A 25,693-nucleotide genomic window follows, 5' to 3' on the forward strand; every position below is an offset into this window, starting at 1 on the left:
GTCCCTTACTATTATTATGTTACTGTCTATTTCTCCTTTTATGTCTGTTAATAATTGCTTTATATACTTGAGTGCTCCTATGTTAGGTGCATAGATATTTACAAGTGTTATAATCTCTTGTTGGATTGTTCCCTTTATCATTATGTAGTGCCTTTCTTTGTCTCTTGTTTCAGGTGTTGGAAGGTGAAGCAGATCCCCTATGTGGCTTAAGGTTGCCCTTGGCTGTGAAACGCCATGGCTAGAATGTGGCTTTTTCTTCTTCAAAAAGGTATTTTCTTCTCTTCCACCTCAGTCAGTGCTGTTCCTTGTTATGGGGCTTCTTCTTATCCACTTTCCTGTTCTCTCTCAGGAGTAACTGTTCCGAGCGTAGTTGTAAATTTGTTGCGTCCGTGGGAGGATATGAGTTCAGAGTCCTCCTACACTGTTATCTTCCCAACAATGCCACTGATCTTCCTAGTCAGATTGATATTCACCTTCTTGCTCACTTGATTTTTCATTCTTATTCTCCTTTTAATCTCTGTGATATAGAATCAAATATAAGTGCTTATTGTGGTATAAAGGAAGCTATATTTGTTCGATGTGGCTGAACTTTTTCAATCCTTGTCTTAGACTTGATACTCAAATAAAAGTATGAATCTGCTTAGAAATCCTCCAGAAAGACTACTACTTGCCTTTGGGTCTGCGCATCTATAAACTAATATAGTTTGTCTGTTCACAGACTGACATAGACTACAAAGACACCCACACACACAGACACTGTGCACCACTGTTACAAATTTATGGGTCACTTCATCTGCTGAATGTTTCTCGTACCATCACCTGGCTGGATGCTCTAAACCCCATACCTGTATTACCATAGCTCCTGGTGCCTACCACTTTACAACCACTTACTGAAATGGATCATGACTATCAGCTACATGTTGGTCTCTCCAACTAGACATTAAGTTCTTTGGGGGAAAATACTGGATCATACCTAACTATTTCCTTAAACTCAAATATCTAGTAGAGTATGATATATTGCAGGTGCTTACTAAGTATTAGTTTGATTAAATAATGAATGTGCATGAACTTTTTTTTATAATTATATTGACAAAATTATGGTAAGTTGCAAACTCCTAAAAGGCAGAGACTATCCTCAGTTAAGATGTAGCTCAGTGATCAATACCTCCTGGTTGGAAAAGATCCACACAGGGTGCCATGCATTCTTCACCTTAGTCTTCATGTACCTCCCCTGGCTGTACAACCCTGGACAGGTCACTTAACCATGGAGCATTCCTATCACCTACAAAGTGAGAGGACTGAATTAGTTGGTCCACAGGAACTCCCCCAGCTCAATAATTCCATGAATTGTTGAACAATATGGAATTTACTGAACAAGAAATTTCCTTTTCAACCATTTCACAATTTGTTGCTTATCCACAGTAATATATATATAATATATATATATACATTTATATATATATTATACACATATATTTAAAGCCTGTATTCTACATTCCACAGGAGTAATCTACAAATATATCAACTTCCTTCTAGTCTAATATTTAATTTGGTAATCATTTTACCTCCCTGATAAAGTGGATTTACCATCTTGAAGTGAAAAGTTTGAGATGCTTAGAGGGCAGTGATTTATTTTGAGCAAAGTGGGTACTGGGTTGCTATCTTTTCAAATAGAACTTATAACCTATTTTTTCCAGATTAATCTCCTAAAATGTTCAAGTGTGACTACAATGTAGAAAGATGCCATGGGTCCTCACTGTAGAAAGGGAACATTAAAGCACAATGGTTTTGAAACAGAGGTAGCAGAGAGTAGAACATGCATTCTGAGCCCATCAGGAAAGGCTATTTCTTCTTTTCATTGTTGAATGATACTCACAAAAACAAACTCTTCCTTTTACGTGAATATATTTACATGAAACTATCCACGATGGAGCTGCTTTCACTGTTTATCTTATATAGATACAGCTTTGGAGTGTGTTATGAAAACTTTTACCTTGACGCATCACTACTTTAAGGAAGAAACAGTCAGATTTGTGCTAGCATCTCAGAATAGCAGTGTATGGAGTTTCACGTTGTTATATAAATTCATAATCATTATTTGCTGCAAAGAATATGCTTTTCAGAAAGTTAAACAAATCCACAAGTGAGAAATTTGGCATTATAAAAGAAGCAGTATCAAGAGCAAGAAATTTTGACTGCCACGGGAGATTTTAGAGCAGATAAGAAGATGTCCCGGGTGATATACAGTCCTGCTATCATGTAGAGGACCAGAGAAAATGCTGAAAAGGTCAGAGATTTGGCTGATTCAAATACATGATTAACTGTGAGAATGATGGCTGAAGAGTTAAATTTAGACCGAGAGACAGATGCTCACATTCTGAAAGAAAACTTGAACATGAGGAAAGTTTCTGTGAAGATTGTGCCAAGCACTTTGAATGATGAGCAGAAACAGCAAAGTCTTGACATTTGTTCTGATCTTTCAGAGGGAACTGGATAAAATCATGCTTTATGAAGAAAAGAGTCACCAGGAATGAACCAAGAAGTCAGAGAACTTAGACTCAAGAGACGAGAGTCTTCAGTGACAACATCAACATCCCCAATACCCCCCATCAGGTACCTTTATTAAATCATCTTTTATTTAATTGATACACATTTTCTGAGCACACAGTAGGTATATAGAATTCTGTCAAGCATAGTGAGAGTTATAAATATCAAGAAGACATTGATCCTGCCTTTCAGCCATTGATGATATAGTGAAGAAAAGGAAGACACCCATAAGAATTATGATGTAATACCATGCTGTGCAGCAGTAAATGGTGAGAGCTTAAGAGCAGCACAATCTCGCACTTTTACCATACCTACAGCTCTTTTTAGAGCAAATATCAATACATTTCTTTTACATTGGTGATATGTTTAATTTATCTTTCAAAGTAAAATAGTATATCAATGTGTTTTGAAGAAATTCTGGTGTGAACTTCTGTGTTATGCAAGGGGGAATTATGATGAGCATTTTCACCATCCAGTTTGTTTCAGAGTGCACTTTCCATTAAATTGTTTTTGATCTGTCTTGCTGTGCTGATATAGCGGATTACACAGAAGTAAAACCAAAATTCACATACACTTTTAGAGGGATAAGATTTCCCACCACTGAGAAGAGTCAAGAAGATGTGATGTAAGCTTTGAAGGAGTTCCCGCAAATGAGTCCATCTATAACTTGTCCAATTGATGCCTCTAAATAAGATGATGTCCATTTTTGTCACTTAAAGATCTGGCATGCTTGTTAGAAGAATCCGTTTCATCACTTGAGATCATATATTTTATAAGTTTATTCATTCAAAAGTACATGTGTTCAGTTCCTACAGTGCGCCTGGCATTCTGGTCGAGGTAGATTTATGTGTCCATCACATCTAAAGTTTATAGACTGCTTAATTTTCACCAACAATCAGCAAATTAGTGGATTCTCGGTGGACACTTACATTTGAACCTAAAGGTTTATTTATTTTACTGTCCACATTAAGGAAACATTATAGAGAGCTTTTAAAAGAAAAATAAATAGCTTTGGGGACAAGGGAGTAGAAAAAAGCCCAATTTATCATTTGACCAGGTTCAAAAAACATTTCATCATGAACCAATAGCCCCTAATGAGGACAGCTGCAATGCGCTAAATAAATACACCATTATACTTAATTGAGCTAGATAGAAATCTTCTAATTTTCTGATTGTTGGTGGACTATAGCCCATTTGTTGATGTCGGTGGTTGTGTATGTGTATGTTTGTGACAAATGTGAAGGGATATCTTAGATATTAATGGTAAAATGAAGAAATTTTACTATGTACATCAAAGTGGGAACAAATAACCATTGGATACTGCCTTACACTCATTCTAATTCCAACCAGAGCATCATTAAGAATGATACTCTAGCATGTATACAGCCTGTACATATTGAGGGATTTTTATAAATGTAGAATGCACCAAGTATGTAGTAATATGCATAAAAAATTACTAGATGTAGCCAACAGGAAATAGAAGAACAACCATATAATTTACTGTGCTAGATATTCCCAAATAAACTGATGTGAAAGCTATCACTGTGGTGATGAGAATCAATCAGTAAGTGTCAGATTCATGATTTGTGAAGGATATCTTGTTATCCTCTGTTCAAATGACTACTTGAGGGGCAAGTGACTTTGGAAGAAGAAAAAATGCCTAAGTTTTAAAATCCCGGCAAACCAATAACTTACCCGGTATTATGGATAAATGCTTTGTCTTCTCTTGGGTGTTACCATGAGTTATGATACCAATGACCAGTGATATTTAAAGGTCTTTGTTGTGTTTGTCTTCAAGACTCTAGCTATAGTCATTTTAATACAATAAAAATAACTGTCTTGTTTTGAAATGTATTACAATGCAGCTTAAAGATGTAACTAAATGTTTATAAAATCTAGACCCTAAGGCTGCCTCTGGAGTTCGTTTTTGTCAATTAGTGTGTATCTGAAGTTGCCTTAGACATTTGATCTTAGGATCTTTTCTTTTTTAAGGTAAAATGAAGAAAATTTGACTCACAGAGAGATGGAAATTATCATCCACAATGAATAGCTCTGAGGACCCGAAAATGCTGAACTTCAGCAGAATGATGCTTAGCAGCTATTCACCAAGCATTTATTTTGGTTAAGGTAGTAATAAAGACTTTTTTTTCCTTTGGCTGGGAACCACTATTTTATGGTTGTCATGAGTTATTTGAACAAAACTGCCAACCAAAATTCCCATAGTTTAGTCATGGAAGATTGTGAGGTATTTTAAATTAGTAATGAACTCGGTGAATCCAAATGGAAAATAAACTTTTGTAAATGAAGTATTTGATATATGCAATGCCTGTATTTCTCCCCTAGATAATTTGTTGGTGGTATTTATGGGGGGTGAGTGGGAGGTGGTTTATAATTATAGTTGAATTATTTTAAGCCATCCATTTCATGTGGTTGGGAAAGATAATAAATAGAGGAGAGAAATGTATAAAGGAGAAACAAAGAGATAATTTTATTAAAAAATATTAGCTTAATTTAAGGAGGAACACATAATTTAAATGAGGTTCACTTACTCCATCTTGGAGTCTATGCCACTCAAATATGGATAAGATATAGATCTAGATAAAGACTAATATGTCCTCAAACAATTACAAGAAAGATTTTTTTGGTCTAAAAGAAAATAAAAACTAGTGTTGCAAACACTCCATGTGAAAGCACACCATGGAGATGTTTCACAGGCCTCAGAAGGTAGAGTAACTGTGCCTGGAAAATTCCAGCAATAATCATATTAGGAAGAAACTGACAAATTCTTATTGTACCATCTGTTCTGATTTCTATATGCTTAATTCTACCCTTCTGTTTATAGAAAATATGCCTTTATAACACAAAGAGAGGAAAAAAAACCCTCATTCTTTCAGGCTCCTACAAGATTGACTGGTCAGAAAAGACAAGGAACTCTAGCCGCTACAACCAGCTACAGACACCTGGTGGCAAGAGACCTAGGGAACCAAACTGACAGTTTATTCTGCAAGGCATACTCACTTTTTATTCATTATTATTCTTAACTCCAGCTAAATGGATGCTTCATTGTAAAAGATGATAAATGTGACTGTAGACGTTGTATATTTCAAGATAACAGAATGTGAGGTAAGGATTCTATAGTAACATATAGAATTTTATCTTGTTTGCTCAATAAACACATCTATTGACAGCACCTACATATTTTTACCCACATTTACTCATTTTGAAGACAGCTGTCTTCATGTCAGAAGAAAGCTTCTGATGCACTGTGCTAAGTATCTGCTATGTCAGAGGCTCTGCAGAACGCAGTTTCTCACTGCCCCAAAGCTGGCGGCTACGTGCCAGCCACCCGTGAAGTCGCTCCCCCTTTTCCATTGGTACGAGTACACAATGAAGCCTAGAATAAGTTACACTTGAGAGTATGGCAGTAATTCAAGGGCAGATATAAGATCAAATGATATAAATAAAAAGCCAGAAACTGTGATTCGCATTCAGAAGCAGGATCAGCAAATTTCAGACAAGATAAGCCAATGTAGGTAATTTAATGACTTTTAAAATACATTAGAAATATCTAGTTTCATCTCAGTGTAATTTGTTGGACATTTGATATTTGAGTCTCTTGGAGGAAATCTAAATAAATTACTATAAAATAATATCAACAGGAATCGCCAGTGATATATTTATAATAAGCCCAAGTGTATGCATGCTTTTAAAATACCTACAAGTTCATCAAGAAAACAAGTGTTTATTTCAATGTGTATGTTGATTTGGGAAAGGCTATAAAAAATTGAATAGCTTTCCTCATTTTTCTAAATCATATTAACTTTAACTTATATACACATAATGAAAAGACAGTAATTATGCATCTTTGTGAATTAGTTATTTCCACTTTTAAGAAACTCTTTTAAAAGTAAGCTAACTTGGGGCCAGTCCAGTGGCATAGTGGTTAAGGTCATGTGCTATGCTTCAGCAGCCCAGGGTTCACAGCTTTGGATCCTAGGCACGGACCTAGCACCACTTGTCACACCATGCTGTGGCAGCATCCCACATAAAAAAGAGGAAGAATGGCATAGATATTAGCTCAGCGACATTCTTCCTCACCATGTAAGCTAATTTTTTCACAAGAGCTTTCACAAAATCCTGCTTTCTATCAGGAAGGTATTCTGTGTGTCTGGAGTTTTATCATGCCTTGGTTCTGCCTTTTTTATGAAAGAAAGATTTGAGGAAATTGAGAACCAGGAAATCTAAGCTGTCTTCTTATCTGTATGCATCATATCCTGGTGTCTGTTCCTTAGGAGAGCAATTAACATTGCTTTTCTTTTTTGGGGGGGTGGGGGGGTTAGCTGTAGGAGTCCAAGAATGAAGAGAATCCTGCATATCTAAATGCATATGTGGGAGGAGTTTGCACAACTGTATTTAGGGCTTGTATCATCGTCTCACTCGTCTGAGAGTAAGAAGATTTCCCTTAAGTCACATCAAATGCCTTTCTCATACATCTTTCATTAACACAATGTTTAATTTACACACTCATGAATTAAGTAAAATACATCAGACAACACATTTTGAAATTTTAAAATCATTATTGAAGAGAGAAGATAAGTGATATTTTTAAAAGCCTATTAAAATGCCAAAGTAAGAGAATTTTGCTAACGTGATCTCATATATTGCTTACAACTCCATCAAGCAGATGCCCATTTTACAGAGGAGGAAACTGAGGCTCCTCCCCTGTAAAACCAGGTGACTGGCCAAGTCACATTAGCTAATTCTTTCCATTAAACCATGCCGCCATCAAAAGTCAGAAAACGCTGTTAAGTCAAGTAAAAGCAGAAAATAAAGTTGTGTTTATCGGGAAGAATATTCCCACAGAAAGGTTGATATCACATGATGACCTCCACAGCTTGAAATCAGGAACATTGTAGCTGGATCTCAATTCGCTAACAAATACCAGTGGGAATTTAGGGAGTGGCCCACCATTACTGAGTCTGAATGCCTTCGGGCCTACTTTTTTGCATTTCTATTGCCCTTATAGAAAATCTTGGCATTTGTAAGGGACTTAGAGTTTCTGCAAGCACAGAATTCCCCCCTTTCTTTTTGGAGGGGGAGGTGGGGGGACAGATGTTGTTAACATGCAAATCTTCAACAAAATGGCAATGGCCACAACTAGTTAAGCATATTTTTATTGGTAACGGGAGAGTTTTTAAGTGTATTTATGTACTGGGTACATTTTATTGCTTTTTCTTCTTTCTTTAGAATAAGACAAAAATCAATGCCTGTTGTTTGAGTTTTATGAATGCTCATAAAGGCACGAGTGCATATGTACACAAATATTTATACATTCAGTTTGCATGCATTATGTTTGTGGAATCTCCCCATAACAGTGAAGAATAAGTCACATTTCATTGTACCAACCTCTGGGACTTCTGGTTTTCAGACATCATTTCATTAATTTTCACAATCTTCTGAAAGCATGGAATGAGAATGATAGGTTTTCCCGTTGGTGCTGCAGCCTGAGAACTGGGGCCCAGAGAGGTTGAGCTCTTGCTCAAGGTCACACAGAAGATCCGAGGAGCCCACAGTAGGTCACAGCAGAATCCCTTCCATAGATCATCTTACGTTTTTTAAAAAGAAGAAAGTAAAGCACTGAATTCCAAAAGGCCAGGTAATTTGATATAAATCTTTGAGGCCTCAGTTGTTTTACATGTGCATATTGACCACAACTTGCAAGAAACAGTTCCTTATATTGTTGACCATGTAGCTACCTAGCTATTTCATCAGCATCATATAAATGAAAACACACACACAAAAGATGTCTGGTTGCCTCATGCAAGACCTTTAATGAAGGCCCAAACACCACAAACAATTGTGATGAGTTTGGAGTCCCTGAGTTTTGGTTTTTTATCTTCTTTTTCTTCAATTGTCAAATTTTTTAAAAGTCAGAATGAAGAGCACCACCATCCACACAGGTACCCTGATAATGGACCAGGGAAAAGGCGCACCCCCGCATGAGGCTGACGCACCCCGTCTCCTGTTAAAAATCTGGGTCTCTGCAGAGAGCCCTGCTGTTCCAGCGTCCCTGAGGATACCTTCGGCTACACAGCCGCTGCTGTGCTCGCTGACTGCAGGCTTAGTGGGAAATTCGAATTCATATGTTTCACCACAGGTGTGCCAAAATTGATTTCCTTAAATAAACTTTCAGTTTCTACAAATCTAACAGTTTTAGATTCATAGAAAAGCTGTGAAGACTGCACAGAGAGTTCCCACATACCCCACACCAGCTTCCCCTATTGTTAACATCTCCCATTAATATGGCATGTTCATCACAACCGCTAAACCCATATTGATACATCATTATTACTAAACTCCATCATTTATCCAGATTTTCTTATTTTTCCCTTAATGTCCTTTTTCTGTTCCAGGATGCCACCCAGGACACCACATGAAGGAAGTTGTCCAATCTCCCTGGGCTTGACTCTGCTCTGTGACACTTTCTCAAATTTCCCTTGTTTTTGATCACCTTGACAATTTTGAGGAGTGCTGGTCAGATATTTTGCAGAATATCCTTCAATTTGGGTTTGTCTGATGTTTCTCTACTGATTAGACTGGGGTTATGGGGTTTTGAGAAGCAGATCGTAAAGTGCCATTCCCATCACATCATATCAGGATGCGTGCTGTCAACATGACTCATCACTGATGATGTTGACCTTGATTACCTGGCTGAGGTCGTGTGTGTCAGGTGTCTTCACGGTAGAGTCACTCTTTTCCCCTTTCCACACTGTACTTCTTGGAAGGAAGTCACTATGCACAGCCCACACTTCAGATCTGAGAAGTTCTGAGCCACCTCCTTGAAGGAGCAGTAGACTGTTATTTTTATTTATGATATTTAATGCATGACTTCTTGGGGTCAAAAAGCAAAATAAAACATTAGGATGTGTGTTCACGGTTTTGATGCTCCTAATGCAGTGTTTACAATGCCCACTTACGATGCCTTGTTGAATGAACACGGTATTGGGATGTATTCCCCACCTCCAAAGCCCGAAGACAGTCACAATACACAGTGATATCAGTGTATGGACTTGAAGAACCACAGATGCTTGACGTCAGAAGGTCCTTAGAGGTCATCAGGTCATCCCCCTCTGACCCAGAAGTTGTCAGAGCATCCTGAGCGGCTCACAGCCAGTCAGGATCTTCACTGGGCAGCTGGGAAATCGTGCTGGTAGATCCCAAAGAGCCAGGGCAGCTTCTGCTCAACTCGCAAACTCACGTATAGCACTCTCTTCTCTCTGTGTCTCAGCTTCTTTTCTCTCAAAGTAGGATAAAAATACACCTTGTAAGGCTGAAGTGAAACCTAAAGGAGAGTGGACAGGGAACCTGTTTGCAGAGTATTCTATATGTTATAAACATTACATATTGATTATAATATGAGAGAAATATTTTCTTATATTGGTTCTAGTTTTGCCCTCTAGAGCATTGGATTAAACAAAATGCAATGCAAGCAGCCTAGGTAATTTTAAATTTCCTGGTAGTCACATGAAAAAAATTTAAAAATATGAATTTAATATTTATTTTCTTTAACCCAATGTATTCATTTCACATGTAATCACTATAAAATTATACATAAAAATATAAAATTTTGTATTCTTTTTTTCCTACAAATCTTCAAAATCCAATGTGCATTTTACACTTGGAGGTCATCTCATTCATACAAGCCCCAATTCCAGGGCTCGGTAGCCGCATCTGTCCAGTGGCCGCCATGCTGGACAGCACATTTCTGAAGCCTGTAAAGCTTCCTAGTTATTCTACCTCCACGTGAAGCACATCACATACCACAAATTTCCCTGGTCATCCAAGTCTTACAGATGAGGAATCTGTGCTTCATAGAGCATATTTTCCCCAAAGCCACATGAAGACCTCAAATATCTGAATATCTCTATCTCCCTTTCCTCTTTTCTCCACAACTCAGGTCTTTTTCAAAGAAAATATCCCCAGTTCCCTCCACAGTTCTTAGAGGAAGTGATATTTATACTGAGACAAAAGGAGGGAAGAGGTGGAAGGAGCACGAGGTGGAAAGACAGGCAGGAATCTAATCCCAGGAGAATCGAAGAGCATGTGTACAATCTCAGAGCAGGAGACAGCACCAAGGCCACCAAGAAGGCTTTGTAGAGTGTCAGTGCTTCTGGAGATACCAGCTTGGAATGGGCAGCAGTCTGAAAGATTGTCTCGTGGGGTCTGATCAGCACAGCGGGAGCCATTCCAACCTTTGGGCAGGAAGTGCTCAGAGCGGGTTTGCATTGCAGGCAGATCTCACCAGCTGCGATATGAACGGTGAATGAGCGGTCAGAGCTGAGGCTCATGGGAGATGGGCTGGAAAGAGGGCAAAGGCAGTAATGACCCAGTAAGGCAGTGGCGGGGATTTGCGCCACCTAACCATATACTATGAGAGCCTTGGGCAAACCGTGGGCTACTTGCTACTGAGCAAGAGTGAAAATAATGGTTGTAGCACACCTAATAGTTTATTGTTTTGATATAGAGAAGAATGAAAGAAATAACAAATGAACAAGATTACTTTTGATGCCCTTTAAAATATGAAATAGTCTACTAGAGCTAATTCATTTTAAGTAGAGACATGTCAATAGTGGAAACTGAAGAGTATGGGCATATTTGAAAAGTCATTTGGCATTTTTTCCAGCATAGTCCAGACTCTAAGTCCAGACATTCAAGATCATCTCTCTGACCCCACCTGTGCTCCCCAGACTTACTCCTCACAATTCTGTGATACACATCCCCCACTCCAGTCCTTCCAGCCTCTTGCAGGTGTCCACACAAGCTACGCTACCCTGCCCTGGTGTCATTCTGTTCCCCTGGCTGGAATGCTCCCATCCAATGTTCAAGACTTAGGGAAGCCCCACCTCCTCCATGAAGATGGCCAGGAGCCCCCTTCCTCTGACCTCAGACTTCATCCAGAGGCAATCCCATCCACCTCCTTCTCCTTACTCTCCAATTGTCTTGCAGATGTTTCTCTAAATACATTGTACAAATTTTGGGGCAAGGCCTTTTAAAAAACCTTCTTCAGTCCCTAAGTGTCTAAAAATAAAGATGCATGTATAAATCAGGGTGATGATCTTTCTGGTACAAATGAGGAACAATTGCTTTCATCCACCGAAGACCATTTGAAGAAGTCTTCCTACGTAAGGAGCACTTCAGAATTGCTATGCGTGCACGTGGCAGGTATTGCAAGTTACCTATCCTTTATGCCCAGTCTACTTTCTCCTAGTTAACAGCACTGCAATTTCATTTGAAGTGGCAATGTGCACAGCACAAAGCACTCACTTTTCCTGGTTTTCCTTTTGTAGATGAGGCTACCATGGGGCATGGTTCATGTAAGATATTTGAGCAGAAATCTTCTGAGGTGTGCTGGAAGGCTTTGGCTTTCTTGATAAAGGTGCTCCCCCCATTTCTCTCTCCTCTCCCCAGAATGAAGAAGTGATATGTGGAGGTGTAGCAGCCATTCCGTGACCTGGACATGGTGAGCATGAAGATAAAAGCCAATGCGTAAAAGACAGCCGAGTAAAGAGTAGGACAGGCGCCTTGTCCCTGATTGCATCACAAGGCTGCTGCCCAGGCCCTGGTGAGTCTCCCCTGGACTTCTTGATCTGTGATCCAAGAAAATTCCTACTTATTTAAGTCACTGTGGTCAAGACTTCTTAACTCAGGGGCAGAGAAAACCCTAACTATATGATGGGATGGACTCACCTGGGCCCTCCTCCATGTCCCGCTCCCAGCAACATCAGGATGACCAACACTTCCCATGAACAGACCCTGTTGCCTGTTGATGTTGCTTTTACCTTCTCTTCTTTAGGCATCTTCCCCTTGATTTGGAGTACCTCAACTTCCAATAAGATCCCAGGAATCATTTTTATTATTTCTAAGGTGTTACCAAATCCTGTTAACTTAACTTCAATGAATTATGTATTTCCACTTTCCTTTCAAGGACTGTTTCTCACTTTACTGTGACATTCGCTCTTTTATAGAACACAAAGCGTAGCACTCAGTTCAGATTAGAACAGCAAGGTCATCTCTGAGAGTCAAGCTACCAAGGTGTAAGTCTGTTCTTCTATTGCACGAAAAATGACTCCCACATTATCCACAGCTGATTAAGTTCACAACTCTCAGCATCAATGCATTGATTGAGACCAGCACATCTGAAAATCACATAGCAATCTATTTTTCCCTCCCTCCTGTCCCATAATTGTTATGCAGGTAAATGCACCTTGCAAACATTATGGGAGGACAATTGAGTGATGAATCTTCTACCATCAAATGTTCTGCTTAATTCTGGAAATGACCATCTAGACTACACACAATGTAAGCCAAATGGCTGCCCTTCCTTAGATGACCCTGTCCTTTCTCAATGCCCATGGGTTAGCCTGAGCAGCATCTAGCATCCCGACAAGCTTAGGCCTTGGGCCAGGGGTTGTCTCAGGAAACAAAGATTAAAGTGTTCTCCTCCTTCCTTGCTGGATTGCTTGCATTTATAAGCCTCTTTATAAGCTCTTTAAGGATGAACAGACTGACGTATTGAAGGCCTCTACTGGGAGATCTCCACACATTTCGTCAAGGCGCTGTGATTGATGTATGGTGGACCACCTTGGTTCTTATGAAAAATTCCCGCTGGATATCCTCAAACATTTTGCAGGCGTGATCTGTTTGTAAAGGTTCGAATGTCAATGCTGATTCGCTGCCTGTATGTTTAGCTAATACTAGTTTTCCTTCACCAGAGGGACACCGCACAACTAAACCAATAATATAGAGGATATTCCACTTGGGCAGCTGAGACTTGGCAAATTGCAGTTGTATTAGAAGTTTGTGATTCCTGAGGTTCAACATTAGAACTTAGTCTTCCTCCTCTTTTTTTTTTAATCTTTTCCACCCCAGTGGAAAACAACCTTTTACTGTGCAAGACATCCAACCAGATATCTTCCAAATGTTAATAGGCAAAGTGGATTGACATCAGTTCATCTTCATGGAGTTTAGGACAAATTGATCAATTTTCTTTCTAAATAATTACCATTTGAATGTTGACTTTGCTTTCCTCAGATTAACACATTGAAAAATCTGTGTACCAAAGCTGCGACATTTCTTTAGGCAAGTACTCACCAGTTCTGAAACTTGATGAAGACTGACTGATCCTTTTGTTTAGAACATAAAAAGCAAGCAAGAAAGTAAAACTATTGTAAAATTTGTATCTTATCACACACATCTGCAGTTGAGGAGCAAACTTCCCTAATTCACCGTAAGCATTGACGACCGAAGCCCTGAGAGCTTTTCCAGGGTAAGAAGTGTGCACTGCCGCCATGTGTTGTCAGTAGTGGCATCTCATCTGACCTCAGACATCTTCTCATCAATATGAAATTGTTTAAGTTAGAATCATTTGTTCATTTAAATATGCTGCTTATATAATATGTCCTGTTGGGGATGAAAGATGCATAACACAGAGTTCCTGCCATCTAGAAGTTCACAGGCTAGCAAGAGGGAGACACTGGAGTGCAACCAGCAACACGTCAGTCAGTGTATGAGAAGTACCACAAGAAAACCACGAACACGTAGGAGAGGAGAAAGTGGACTTCAGCTATGATGAAAGCATCTATGCAGAAACCTCCACGTTGGCCCATGTTAATTGATATGGCACAATGACTATTATGGTCAGGATAAATGATAAACAATTTTAAATATGATCCAGCTCACAAATATTCTATCAATTTGCTAAATTTTCATGGCAATGATCCCACTTGCCAGCTTTTCTACAACAGCTCATATTGCCAAACTATGAAACACCATAATCACATACAGTGTTTCTTTGAAAGAGGTATCTAAACTGCTTTTTATGAAATCAGTGACTATAATTAGTGATGGTCTAATCCTTCAACTGCCATATCTTTTTCCTTTTTCTTTCTTTTTTTGAGGGGTATTTAGGATAATAGGTTCTTGTCAGTTGACATAATGTGTAAAATGTGAATATAAACATGGTTTCTTTTTTGTGAAAACAGAATTTATGCATTCAAACTATGCCTTCACAAGCTATTAGCTGTTCCTCCTTGGAGAGTTGCTTCTTCTCTCTTAGCTTTTGTTTCCTCATCTGTAACAGGAAAATAATATCTAATGCAAACATTTATTTTAAGTAAATACAAGTAAAAGAAAGAAAAGAAAAATCACCCAAAATCCCAGGACCAGAGAATTTCGCAATTGTCTGATAGCATCATACCTTCTTTTTTTCTCCATGAGCACATATATGTATATTTATTTGTTTCTTTTTACAAAAGATAAGTATGTTGTATGACAACCTGTTCCCCACTCTCAATTCAGAGGACATTGTGAATATTTACTCATTTAGATATGTAACCTTCCATATCAATTTTTCACTCGCACTACTTATGCAGGTGGAATAGCTGTGTCAAATCATAACCAAGGCTCACATTTTTAATACTTGTACAAATTGTGTTCTAGTAAGGATTGCAGCAATTTACAATCCCACCAGAAGGGTTTAAGAGTTCTGATTTTCTCACACAATTACCAACACTACATATTATCAATTTTTAATCTCTTGCATGTTATTGGTTACTAAAAAGGACAATTATATTTATATTTATTTCTTGGCAATTTATATTTATTGGCTGTATATATTTATTCTTTGGTGAACTGACAATGTTTGGTGTTCACTACCCAAAATACCTCTCAGCACCTCAGTCACTGATGACTTTAGTTCAGCCAGCATTGCTGATGTTTGCATGTCTCATTCTCCCTTCCCTCTCTTGTCACTGATCGACTTCAGTGTCCATGCGGTTGGTCCTTCCGATATCTGGGCCTCTCAATTCTTCCACAGCCTCTTCATCAATTACTCGTTCTTCCCCTCCCTCTGCTACAAACAGCATGGTCGTATGCTTCAATCATCATCATCGATGATTTCATCACCACCGACGACTGTACCATCTCTGAAATCTCAGCTTCCAGATACCCACCCAATAGCCATTACTTCTTCTTCCCAGCTCACTTTCTCTAGAATCATACTGCAGCATTTTTCTTACTGGTCAACTCCACGAGTATTTCATGAAGTGATTGTCAGGGGACTGCCAAGCAAACGTAATTTCAAATCCAAAGCCCCTAAACTAAACAAATATAGTTTCTTAATGTTAAAATGAACATAGAAATTCCATCCATTTAAGAATTGAGTATATCTATTATGGAATAATCTGGTCATTACACCCAAAGCTATCTGGGCAAAAATGTCTACTTTCCAAATTTAAGTTGTGCATTTTCTTTGCTATGTGATTCTCAAAAAGTAGAAAACTTTGAGGTCCCATTAGCCCTCATCGAAAATTGGATATTTTTTTCTTTTGTCTATACATCTGCAAAACAAGCTCTTGGGAATAGGATTCCTTTGTCCATTCAACTGGTCTCGATGAGATAGAAAATTGTTCCTGATTCCCTCTTCCTACTCCACAGCCGATGTACGAGGGTGGTGCCATCACTGTCTGAAAACTGCCCGTTGGTCAGTGGGGAACGATGTGATGAGCCTGTGGAGCTTCACTTCTCTTCCAGCCCTCAGTGATTCCACCTCTTTTTCAAGTCAAAGGAAATTAGTACATCTGATGTTTTGATACACCCTTACTCATTTTCGTTCTTGTATTTTTCAAAGGTCTCATTAATCTAATAACAGGGTCCCATGAATCTATGGACCAACTACCATTTTAAGATTATGAAGCACAAGTTAGTCTCAATTTGATAACTCTGACAAATTAGTCAGTCACTATTCTAGGCACCATTAGAAATTATAAAATATTTGAAGCGTCTTTCTCTATAGTCAAAATACTGAAATAGAATTAGGAGCTAAGACAAACATGTAAAGTTATATAAAAGTTGAAATTGACATGGAATAATTACAAATATATATGTATATTTGCATGTATATATATGTGTATCATAGATGATTATATATTTACATGTGTGTAGATGAATACATATGACACGCACACACATATTTAAAAGCTTATTATGTGTGTGTGAGTGTCAGCGTGTGTGTGCCTGTGTGTACATGTGTGAAATGAGCTACTAATGTGAATGTAGTGAATGGGGTTAAATAACACACCAATAAGAAAACCAGAAAAGAGAATTTTTGGCTCACGTTCTGTATAATTAAACTAAAGTATATTTCTGAATTCATGTAGGGTTTTCCAGAGAAAGACATTAAAAGGAAATATAACGTAATAAAAATATACATTCAGAGGATTCAAACTATGTTAATTTTTGGAAGTTTTTGTATTTAATTTATACTCTTCACTCTGCTCTGGAAAATTTTTACATTATTTTATTAAGAAAACGTTAAATGAGGATTTATTCTGTGATTACAGAAATTGCAATTTTCCTCCTTGAAGTACCACACAAGACTCAGCTGGATTTCAAGGCTTTCTTCTTTCTCTTCTCAAGTCGATGTAAACAAGAACAGAATGACACATTCACAGCCAGCTTCGCATCTTGTCATCTAGGTGGCCCAGGCACAGGAAATCCAGGCCCCCAGTCTGCCTTCATGTAGGGCTTATTCAAAATGGAATGTGCTCATGTCACCCCAGGATTGAAACTTCTCCTGATTCAGGGTGGCTCCCTGCCAATGAGCAACGAGTGTACCTCATGACGTGGCGGGAATAGCCGGAAGCCCGCGGCTGCAGCTGGGGACAAATAAATGAGCCCCAGATCCCTCGTGCTCTGGTATCTTCCTGTCACCCTCCCTTCCTCTCTTAGGGACAGGCACTTTATTCTGAAGTGATCAATCACAATGATTTGACCTTTGTATTTATGCTAGACTGTTCGCATTAAGGGATGTGCATGTCCTCCCAAAGAAACGTTCAGTGTCTCCGTAACTGATGCATTTATGAGACTCAAATAAAAAAAGTTCTTTAAAGCACAGAAAGTGTCTGGGACGTGGACCTGGCGAGGCCTCCCGCGGACGTGTTGACCATGGCGGGCAGAGGTCTCTTGGCACATCTCCTCCCATCTCATGGCGAAAAATCTGGAGCTAGATGAAAACCACCAACTCACACATTCTGAATCTCTAAAATGTTTACTTCTAAAATCGGAGCATTGCATATATTTAACTCCCTAGGCATCTTTTCCATTGAAATTTAAAGTACAGCTAGAAGATAAGGTTGTTTATACTGGACTATAGAAGCGTTGATGACAGAATAATAACGAAAAAGCACTTCTGCTCTTAAGTTGTCAAAAAAAAACCCCACCCCATCTTCTGTACATTTAGTCTATTTCCACGAGACTTACCTACTATAGAAAAAAAAATGATGTTAAATGGCACAGTTGTTCCTGTTGTCTTATAGAGGTCAAAGGTCAAGACAGTCAGAGGCTATCTGGAGAGTGGGTCACGTTCACGGTAAGTTTTTAAATGGGTTTGATAAAGACTTGTGAAAAAGCCAAAAGAGATGCTGCAATTTTAATGCTAAGTGGCTTTGCATTGGAAAAATGCCCAAGGGCCATGTCTAGCACGGTCACTTACTAATGAGTGACGGGAGATCGATGGCGACAGAGTGCAGAGCAGCTCTGTCACTGGGGCACTCAGCTAACGTGTGATCAGCCACAAGCGGCACCACTAGAGAAGCGATGCACAGTCAGGGCCAGCCGGGCCCACCCTCAGCACGAGCACCGGCGGCTCCCGGTCCCTGGGAGCCCGGGAGGCCACTCTGCCAGCTCCTCAGGGACAGGCAGGAGGCCGCCCGGAGCCCGAAGGGACAGAGCAGGTTGGCGAGATTTCACTCGGTCTTCATTTCAACACTCTGCTCTGAGGTCATTCTAAAAGAAATCAAATATTCCTGAGCACCCCTGTGCGCCAGGGGCCTCGAAAGCCTTGAAATACGGAGGGACCAGGAGGTGCTCCAGTGGGACACACTCACAGCCTCGGGACACCACGGAGGGCTGCTGGTCCTCCTTTGCCCACCGAGCCTGCGGCCACAAGGTCAGTGTAAATTCGTCGTCCTCAAGCAGACATAGCGGAAGGCAGTTGGCTGGTCCCTGTAAATCCATCACGTCTCCAACGGAGCAGGTCCCTCCCTGGAAAGAGCTGCCCGGGGAGCATCTGGCCAGTGCCCCGCGGACACGGAGTCCTAGGAGGGTGCAATCTAATTAAGCCTCTCCTGCAACAGTAAATAAGAGGAATAATGAAGAAATATGCCAGGGCCTCGTTGTTGGGGTTTCTTTGCTTGTATCAGAAATAGTAACCCAGAAAGAACAAATAGAACCTCAGGGGGAAACAGGTCTGGTTCTCTCTACTCAAAAGTCATAAGGAAACATTAAAATAGAGAAAGAGAGAGAGAGAGGAGAAAAACACACAGGCAATTTTTCTGAGATGACCATAGGAAGGGGAGCTGAGGAACTGGACATGGTGCGTATGGAGGGGGCCAGGCGAGCCTCCACGGGCCAGCAGGGGCCATTGGCTCCTGCAGAGCGAACTCTGTGACCAGCTCCCCCCACACTCGGGGGCCTACATTCAGAGCTAAGGTTAGTGCCAGGAAGAGGCCATTTTTAATTGACTAGCTAATGTTCATAAAGTGCTTTGAAGACAAAGAGAACTGTACCCACGCTTACTAATATTATTGTTATTAATAAGTTAATATGTTTTCCAGACACGTGGTTACCGCACAGCAGTGTTTTCTCCCTGGTGACCATGTGAAAAAAGGAAAACGGCACGGAGACCTGCCGGGCACCAGATCCTGCTGCCTGTCTGCCTTCCTCCTCTGCTCTCCCAGGGACGCGCAGCCTTGGCTGTGCAGCTCAGGCCTCCCACCCAGAGCGATGCCTCAGCAGGGTGGCCCTCGTCTTACACTTGGGGACCAAGTTCACCAAGAGGGAGGACCTGGGCCATTGAGACTGTGACAACTTGGTTTGGATATTTGTTTCTGATTTATGATTTTAATTGTTAAGAAGTTTCCTCTGAAGTCAGCAATTCCTAAAGTCCTGTGCACCCCAATGTTTATTGCAGCGTTATTTACAATAGCCAAAACATGGAAGCAACCTAAGTGCCCATCAACAGATGAATGGATAAAGAAGATGTGGTGTATATATACAATGGAATACTACTCAGCTGTAAAACAGAACAAAATCATTCCATTTGCAATAACACGGATGGACCTTGAGGGAATTATGTTAAGTGAAATAAGCCAGTTAGAGAAGGACAATCTCTGTATGACTCCACTCATATGAGGAATTTAAAAATGTAGACAGAGAGAACAGATTGGTGGCTACCAGGGGAGAGGTGGGGTGGGGGGTGGGCATAGGGGGTGGAGTGGTGCACCTGCAACACGACTGACAATCAATAATGTACAACTGAAATTTTACAAGTTTGTAACCTATCATTAACTCAATTAAAAAAAAAAGTTTCTTCTGATTAAATCTACCTCATTAACAACAGCTTGCCTCCAGACCTTCTTATTCCATCATAAAGAAATTATTTTTACCACTTTCTGTTGTTCTTTGAACACAATGTCAGGCCATCCCCTGCATCCCGCGTTCAGTAAGTGCTTACCTTGTACCTCACGTGTGCACCAAAATTCCAGCGAGTTTGGTGGTCTCATTGCCTGACGTTCGAATCCAGGTAGGAGCTGACACCCAGCAGCAACAGCATCTCCAAATTTTTCAAGCTCAGTTGGCACCCTCCTCCTACATACCTTTCCAGATCTTTCCAGTTGGAAATTGTCTCATCTTCGTACGGCCTCTTGTTGACTTTTCTGTAAACTATTCTATGTCACTTGTAGCTTTTGACTTTCTGAAATTGTTATCCATGTCCGTGGTTTACCTCCTTAGGGCAAAGGCTACGTCTTGATCATTAGTTTATCACAAAATATGTTATACATAGTAGATTCTCCATGAATATTCAATTTCAGAAATTAAGGCTGCGTTTACCCTGAAGAACTAGTAGAAAGAATCTTGAATCTTAAACATAACTGCCAGGAAATCTGTAGCATCCTCAGGTGAGATAAATATTCTGGATCAAAATGTCCCCTTTGTTTAGTCCACATGATGCAGATGACATCTCAATATAAGAAATACCGCACTACTGAAAGAATTAAAGGAGATTTTTGGTAAGATGGCAGACAGACGACATAGAGTGCTCAGCTCCAAAACATGCAGACTTGCTGGGTGAAATAGAGAAATTAAAAAAAATAATAATACCACGTTTGGGAGAAGGGAGATCTGCAGGATGCAGATGTGAAGGAAGAAGTTGAGGGTAGGGCGGGAAGAAGAGAAGACTGAAAAACAACCCCCAGGGCTGTTGTTCACAGGGTCTCTGGTCCTCTCTGGCAGGAGAGGCGCTGCCTTCTGCTGCCGGAGCCCGGAACCTTGGAGAGGGCCCAGGTAGGGGTGAGGCGGGGTGCGTCCAACTTTACAGCTGGCGCTGGGAAGCAGCAGGCACGCTCACCGCCTGGCCAGAGCCTGGACTGGAAGGGGAAAGTCATCTGGGAGGAATCAGAGCTCTCAGAGCAGTGCTTGGCTTTGTGCGTGCATGGAGAAAACTCCGAACCAAGAAATCACCATAATTGGGCCAGAACAACTGAAAGCTGAAGGGCCCAGAACGAGCAGACAAACAAAACAAAACAAAGGCTGGAGGTAAACAGGGTAATCACAGAGCAAACAACCCCCTCGAAAGATAAACTCACAATAAAAAATTTCAAACCATATGAGGAGATGAAGCAGCAGGAGGAAGTCAGCAGACTCAATCACAGAAGAATGAGGACCCCTCAAAACCAGAAAGAGCACAGCCAAATGAACAAATACGAAATAGCGTCAAGGTTTAAGACGGTTATAGAGGTTTAAAAAACAGAAAATATAATAAAAAAAATAGCATGATATAAAAAAATAGGCAGAAGCGTAATTCTCCCTCTCCCAGCTTCACCCCTGAGTGTGGGCTACACTTGGTGACTTGATTCTCAAGGGTCCCATGAGAAGGCAGAGGGAACTTCAGAGTGGAGAAAATCAGGACGGCACCACCGTGGCCAACTGATCAAGGTCAATATCGTCAATAACAAGTGACATTGATGGGCTGTACCCTTGACAAGATGGAATGAAAATGCACTTTACCTCCCCCCAACTGAAAACTCTGGTTTAATCAGGAGAAAACATCAGACAAATCCCAGCTGAGGGACATCCTATGGAATACCTCACCTGTCCTCCTCAAACTGCCAAAGTCATCAAAAACAAAGAAAGCCTGAGAAACCCTCAGGTCCAGGAGGAGCCTGAGGACACACGATGATGCAGTGCAATGAGATGTTCTAGACGGGGTCCTGGAACAGAAAAAGGACATTGGGAAAAACTAGCAAAATCCAAATAAAGCATGGAGTCCGGTTAAGGTGGACCTCAGTCAGGATGTTCAGTAATGCACCAGCATTGGTTTCTGGCTGCAACAAATGTACCATGACAACGGAAGATGTCACAATAGGGAAAACAAGACTCTGCACTATCTTTGCAACTTTTCTGTCAATTTGAATCTATCCTTAAAAAGAAACGATTAAAAAAAAAGAATAGGCAACTCTGACAGCCATCAAATAGACCTTCTGAAAAGATTACCAGTAAAACAAATACAATTGTAGAGAGAAAATTTCTTAACAACACAGTAGCTGCCAGAACAATTGAATGATACATTTGAAGCAGTGAGGGAGAATAAAAATGCAAAAATTGATATCCTTCCAAATAATCTTGTGAATTTGAGCAGGAATAAGGTCATTTGCAGACAAACAACCACCCAGAGACTCTGCCATTTACAGACACTCATTAAGACCGCTTGTTGTAAAGGACACACCTCAGGAAAAAGGAAAGTGAACTCATGAGGCAGGAGTGGGCTGCAAGAGGAGTGATGAGTAAAGGAGTCAGGCATCTAAATAAGCATTTACCACCAGTAATAATCACAAATTTGAAAAGTGGTGGTTAAAAATCGTGTAACTTAGGGGAGAAAAAGATCAGTGAAAAAGCTTTTTATGATCTTTGAATTGTTTAGGAAGAACACATAGATTTTGATTAAGTTTGGACTTCATTAAGTCAAGAGTGCTTGTAAAAATATGATGACAATCACTAACGAATTAGAAATAGAGTATTTAGCTTGAGAATTAATATAATGAGCTCGTTAAGAATACAGCCTCTTGATCAGTCTTTACTACCCGTGCAACATTAGCCAAGTTACTTAATCCTTCTGCACCACGGTTTTCTCATCTCCAAATGGAGATGAGAATCATAGATGCCTCAGAGTGTTGTGGTGAAGGTTACACACGTTATGAAGTTCTTAGAATCAATAAGCTCTCATTAAACATTGCTTGTTGGTATCAAAACACCCAAACCAGTATGAGGAACAGAGGGTAGAAGAAAGATGCAGTGAATCCAACAGGACACAGAAAAGGAGGTAAAAGGAAGCCAAGAAAGAGCCTGTTAAATAAAAAACATAAAATATGATGACAGATGTAAGTCCAAATATGTATCAGTTTAACAATAAATGTAAGTGGATTACATTCACTCATTAAAAGAGTCAGATTTTCAGAATGAATAATAAGTAAAATCCTGCTATAAGAGCTTTACAGAAACACCATCTATATGACACAAGATTGACTGCAAAGGACAGAGAAAGCACCAAAGTCAAGCTGGTGCAGCGCCATCAATATTAGGCAAAACTGATTTTAGGGCAAAAATTTTTATTAGGAATAAAGAGATTTCTCCATAGTTGGATTAGTCAGGGTTCTCCAGACAAACAAGATGTGTATATTTGTAGAAAAAGATTTACTTTAAGAAACTGACTTACAAGATAATGGAGACTGCAAGTCCAAAATCTGCAGAGGTGGTGTCCTGGTTCACATCCAAAGGTTGGCAGCCTGCTATAGATCCAGGAAGAACTGATGTCCTAGATCCAGGGCAGTCAGGCCAGAGAATTTTCTCTTACTCAGGGGAGGGTCAGCTTTTTGTCCTATATAGGTCTTCAACTGATTGGATGAGGCCCACCCACCCACATTATGGAGGATAATCTGCTTTACTCAAAGTCTACTTATTTAAATGCTACTCTTATCCAAAAAAACACTTTCACAGAAACACCAGGAATAATGTTTAGCCAAATATCTGGGGACTGTGGCCCAGTCAAGCTGCAAAATAAAATTAACCATCACAATAATAAGAGAAGCAATACACCAGGAAGATGAAAAGAGGCCTAAATTTGTGTTCTCCTAACAAAGAAATTGTAAAATCTATAAAGAAAAAAATTGAGAGCACTGCAGGAAAAATTTCAGTGAGAAAACCCAAAGACATTGTGGGAGATTGTAGCACACTCTTTAAGAAGCTGACATACCAAATATTGGTGAGAATTTGGTGGATTAAATATCACTTCAAACACAATTGATCTAACAGAAATTCATAGAGCCCTACACCTGACATACAGAGAAAACAAATCCTTTAAAACAAATCCTTTCCACGTGTACCTGAAACTCAAAAAAAGCCAAAAAATTGAGCACATACACTGCTAGAAGAAAATTTTCCACTTAAATGTCATACAGATATATCATTTGGCCTTAAAACAATGTAATTTGAAATTATTCACACATAGAGAACCAACCTCCCTGCCAATTCGCTATATTTATGGAAACTAATAAACACACATCCTAACACAAAGTGAAAATGACTGATTCACCATTTTTTTGTAAATCAGTGGAAAACAACCAGACCCCATAGATTCATGGTATTATAGCTACATCTCTAAGTAAATTTATGTTCAGCTTGTGAAATACTAGAGTCTGGCCTAAAATTTTACCAATTTACATAGGTTGTAAGCTATCAAAATCTAGAATTTTGACAACTGGTCCATATATGTAGGTAATAAATTTCCATTGTCTATTGTTCCGCCATATTTGAGAACGCTATTGAATAGCGTCTAAGATTAAATCTCATTTTCAAAAATGCTGGCTTAAGTCAATATTAACCCCTCGACACACAACCACAGAGAATCTTTATGAAAAACAAACTAAGAAACTATCACGGGTAGGAGCAGACTAAGGACCCATGACAAATAAATGAAATGCAGGATATTGGTTGGGACTTGGATCAGAAAAAGGACATTGGTGAGAAAACTGGCAAAATTTGAATAGAGGAGACAGATGAGTTCAGAACACTGCGTTAGTGTGAATCATTCCAGTTTTGATCGTTGTACTCAGGTTTGTAAGCTGTAAACGTTAGGCAAGTCAGGTGAAAGGTGGATGGGAGCTAGATGCATTGTTTTTTGCAACTTTTCTGTAAGTCTAAATCTGAAATTATATCAAACTAAGAAGCTTTTCAGTTAATCTTTATAATTCAAACTTCTCTTTTCCCAAGTTCCCCCAAATAAAACATTTCTTTCCTCTACTATTGGGGAAATTTCATCAAACTCAAAATGGGAAGAGAGAAAGCTGTTTACTATAATATTTCTATCTTTATGGCTACAAAGCCACAAGGAATTGGTCATTGAATCCAGCAAAGCAGAATTAATCAATTCTGAAAATAAAGTGTGATCTTTGAAAAAGAGCGGTTATTTTGCCAGGCCTCTGGGAGGTTTATGCACTCTTTATCCGCCGCAGACCATGGCCTCCAAATCAATCTGAATAGCACCCCGTTAAAAATCATGCACACGAGCCAGCTGTGCAAAGCAGATCAAAGCAAGGTGCTCTCATCAGAGACAGGGAGGGTGGGCTTGAGCTTCTTCTATGCAGCCTGCACACACCCCTTTTCCACCTGTACCCTAGAACCCTGAGGCATGGCTCCAGAACACTCTGGAACAGCTTGAAAGATACTACCACAGAATATAGGAGATCTGATTAACACTCTGTTAATGATGAGTACAACTGAATCCTAGTGATGACATTAAATCTACTACTTAACAGCTTCCCTAGAAACACTGTTTCTAGCTAAGGGATCAAATTCCAGTAGCTCTCCTCATGCACGGGGGATACATTCCAAGACCCCCAGTGGATGCCTGAAACCAGGGATAAAACCCAGCCCTGGGTGTGCTATGTTTTTTCTTCTACGTACATACCCATGATAAAGTTTAACTTATAAATCAGACCCAGGAAGAGATGAACAACACTTTGATATAGTCCAA

The 25,693-nt window shown here is 39.8% G+C and overlaps 1 long non-coding RNA gene across 1 annotated transcript; it reads right to left on the bottom strand.

Moving 5' to 3' along the window:
• Window positions 1-16,884: 16,884 nt before the first annotated feature.
• LOC139084885 (uncharacterized) lies at window positions 16,885-21,971 on the bottom strand. Its single transcript, XR_011542825.1, has 3 exons — window positions 21,757-21,971; window positions 20,120-20,650; window positions 16,885-18,731 (listed from the first exon to the last, which is right to left on the bottom strand). It is a non-coding gene; the product is annotated as an uncharacterized lncRNA (long non-coding RNA).
• Window positions 21,972-25,693: the final 3,722 nt, after the last annotated feature.

Source organism: Equus przewalskii, chromosome 7 (assembly GCF_037783145.1).
Source record: "Equus przewalskii isolate Varuska chromosome 7, EquPr2, whole genome shotgun sequence".
Taxonomy (NCBI): domain Eukaryota; kingdom Metazoa; phylum Chordata; class Mammalia; order Perissodactyla; family Equidae; genus Equus; species Equus przewalskii.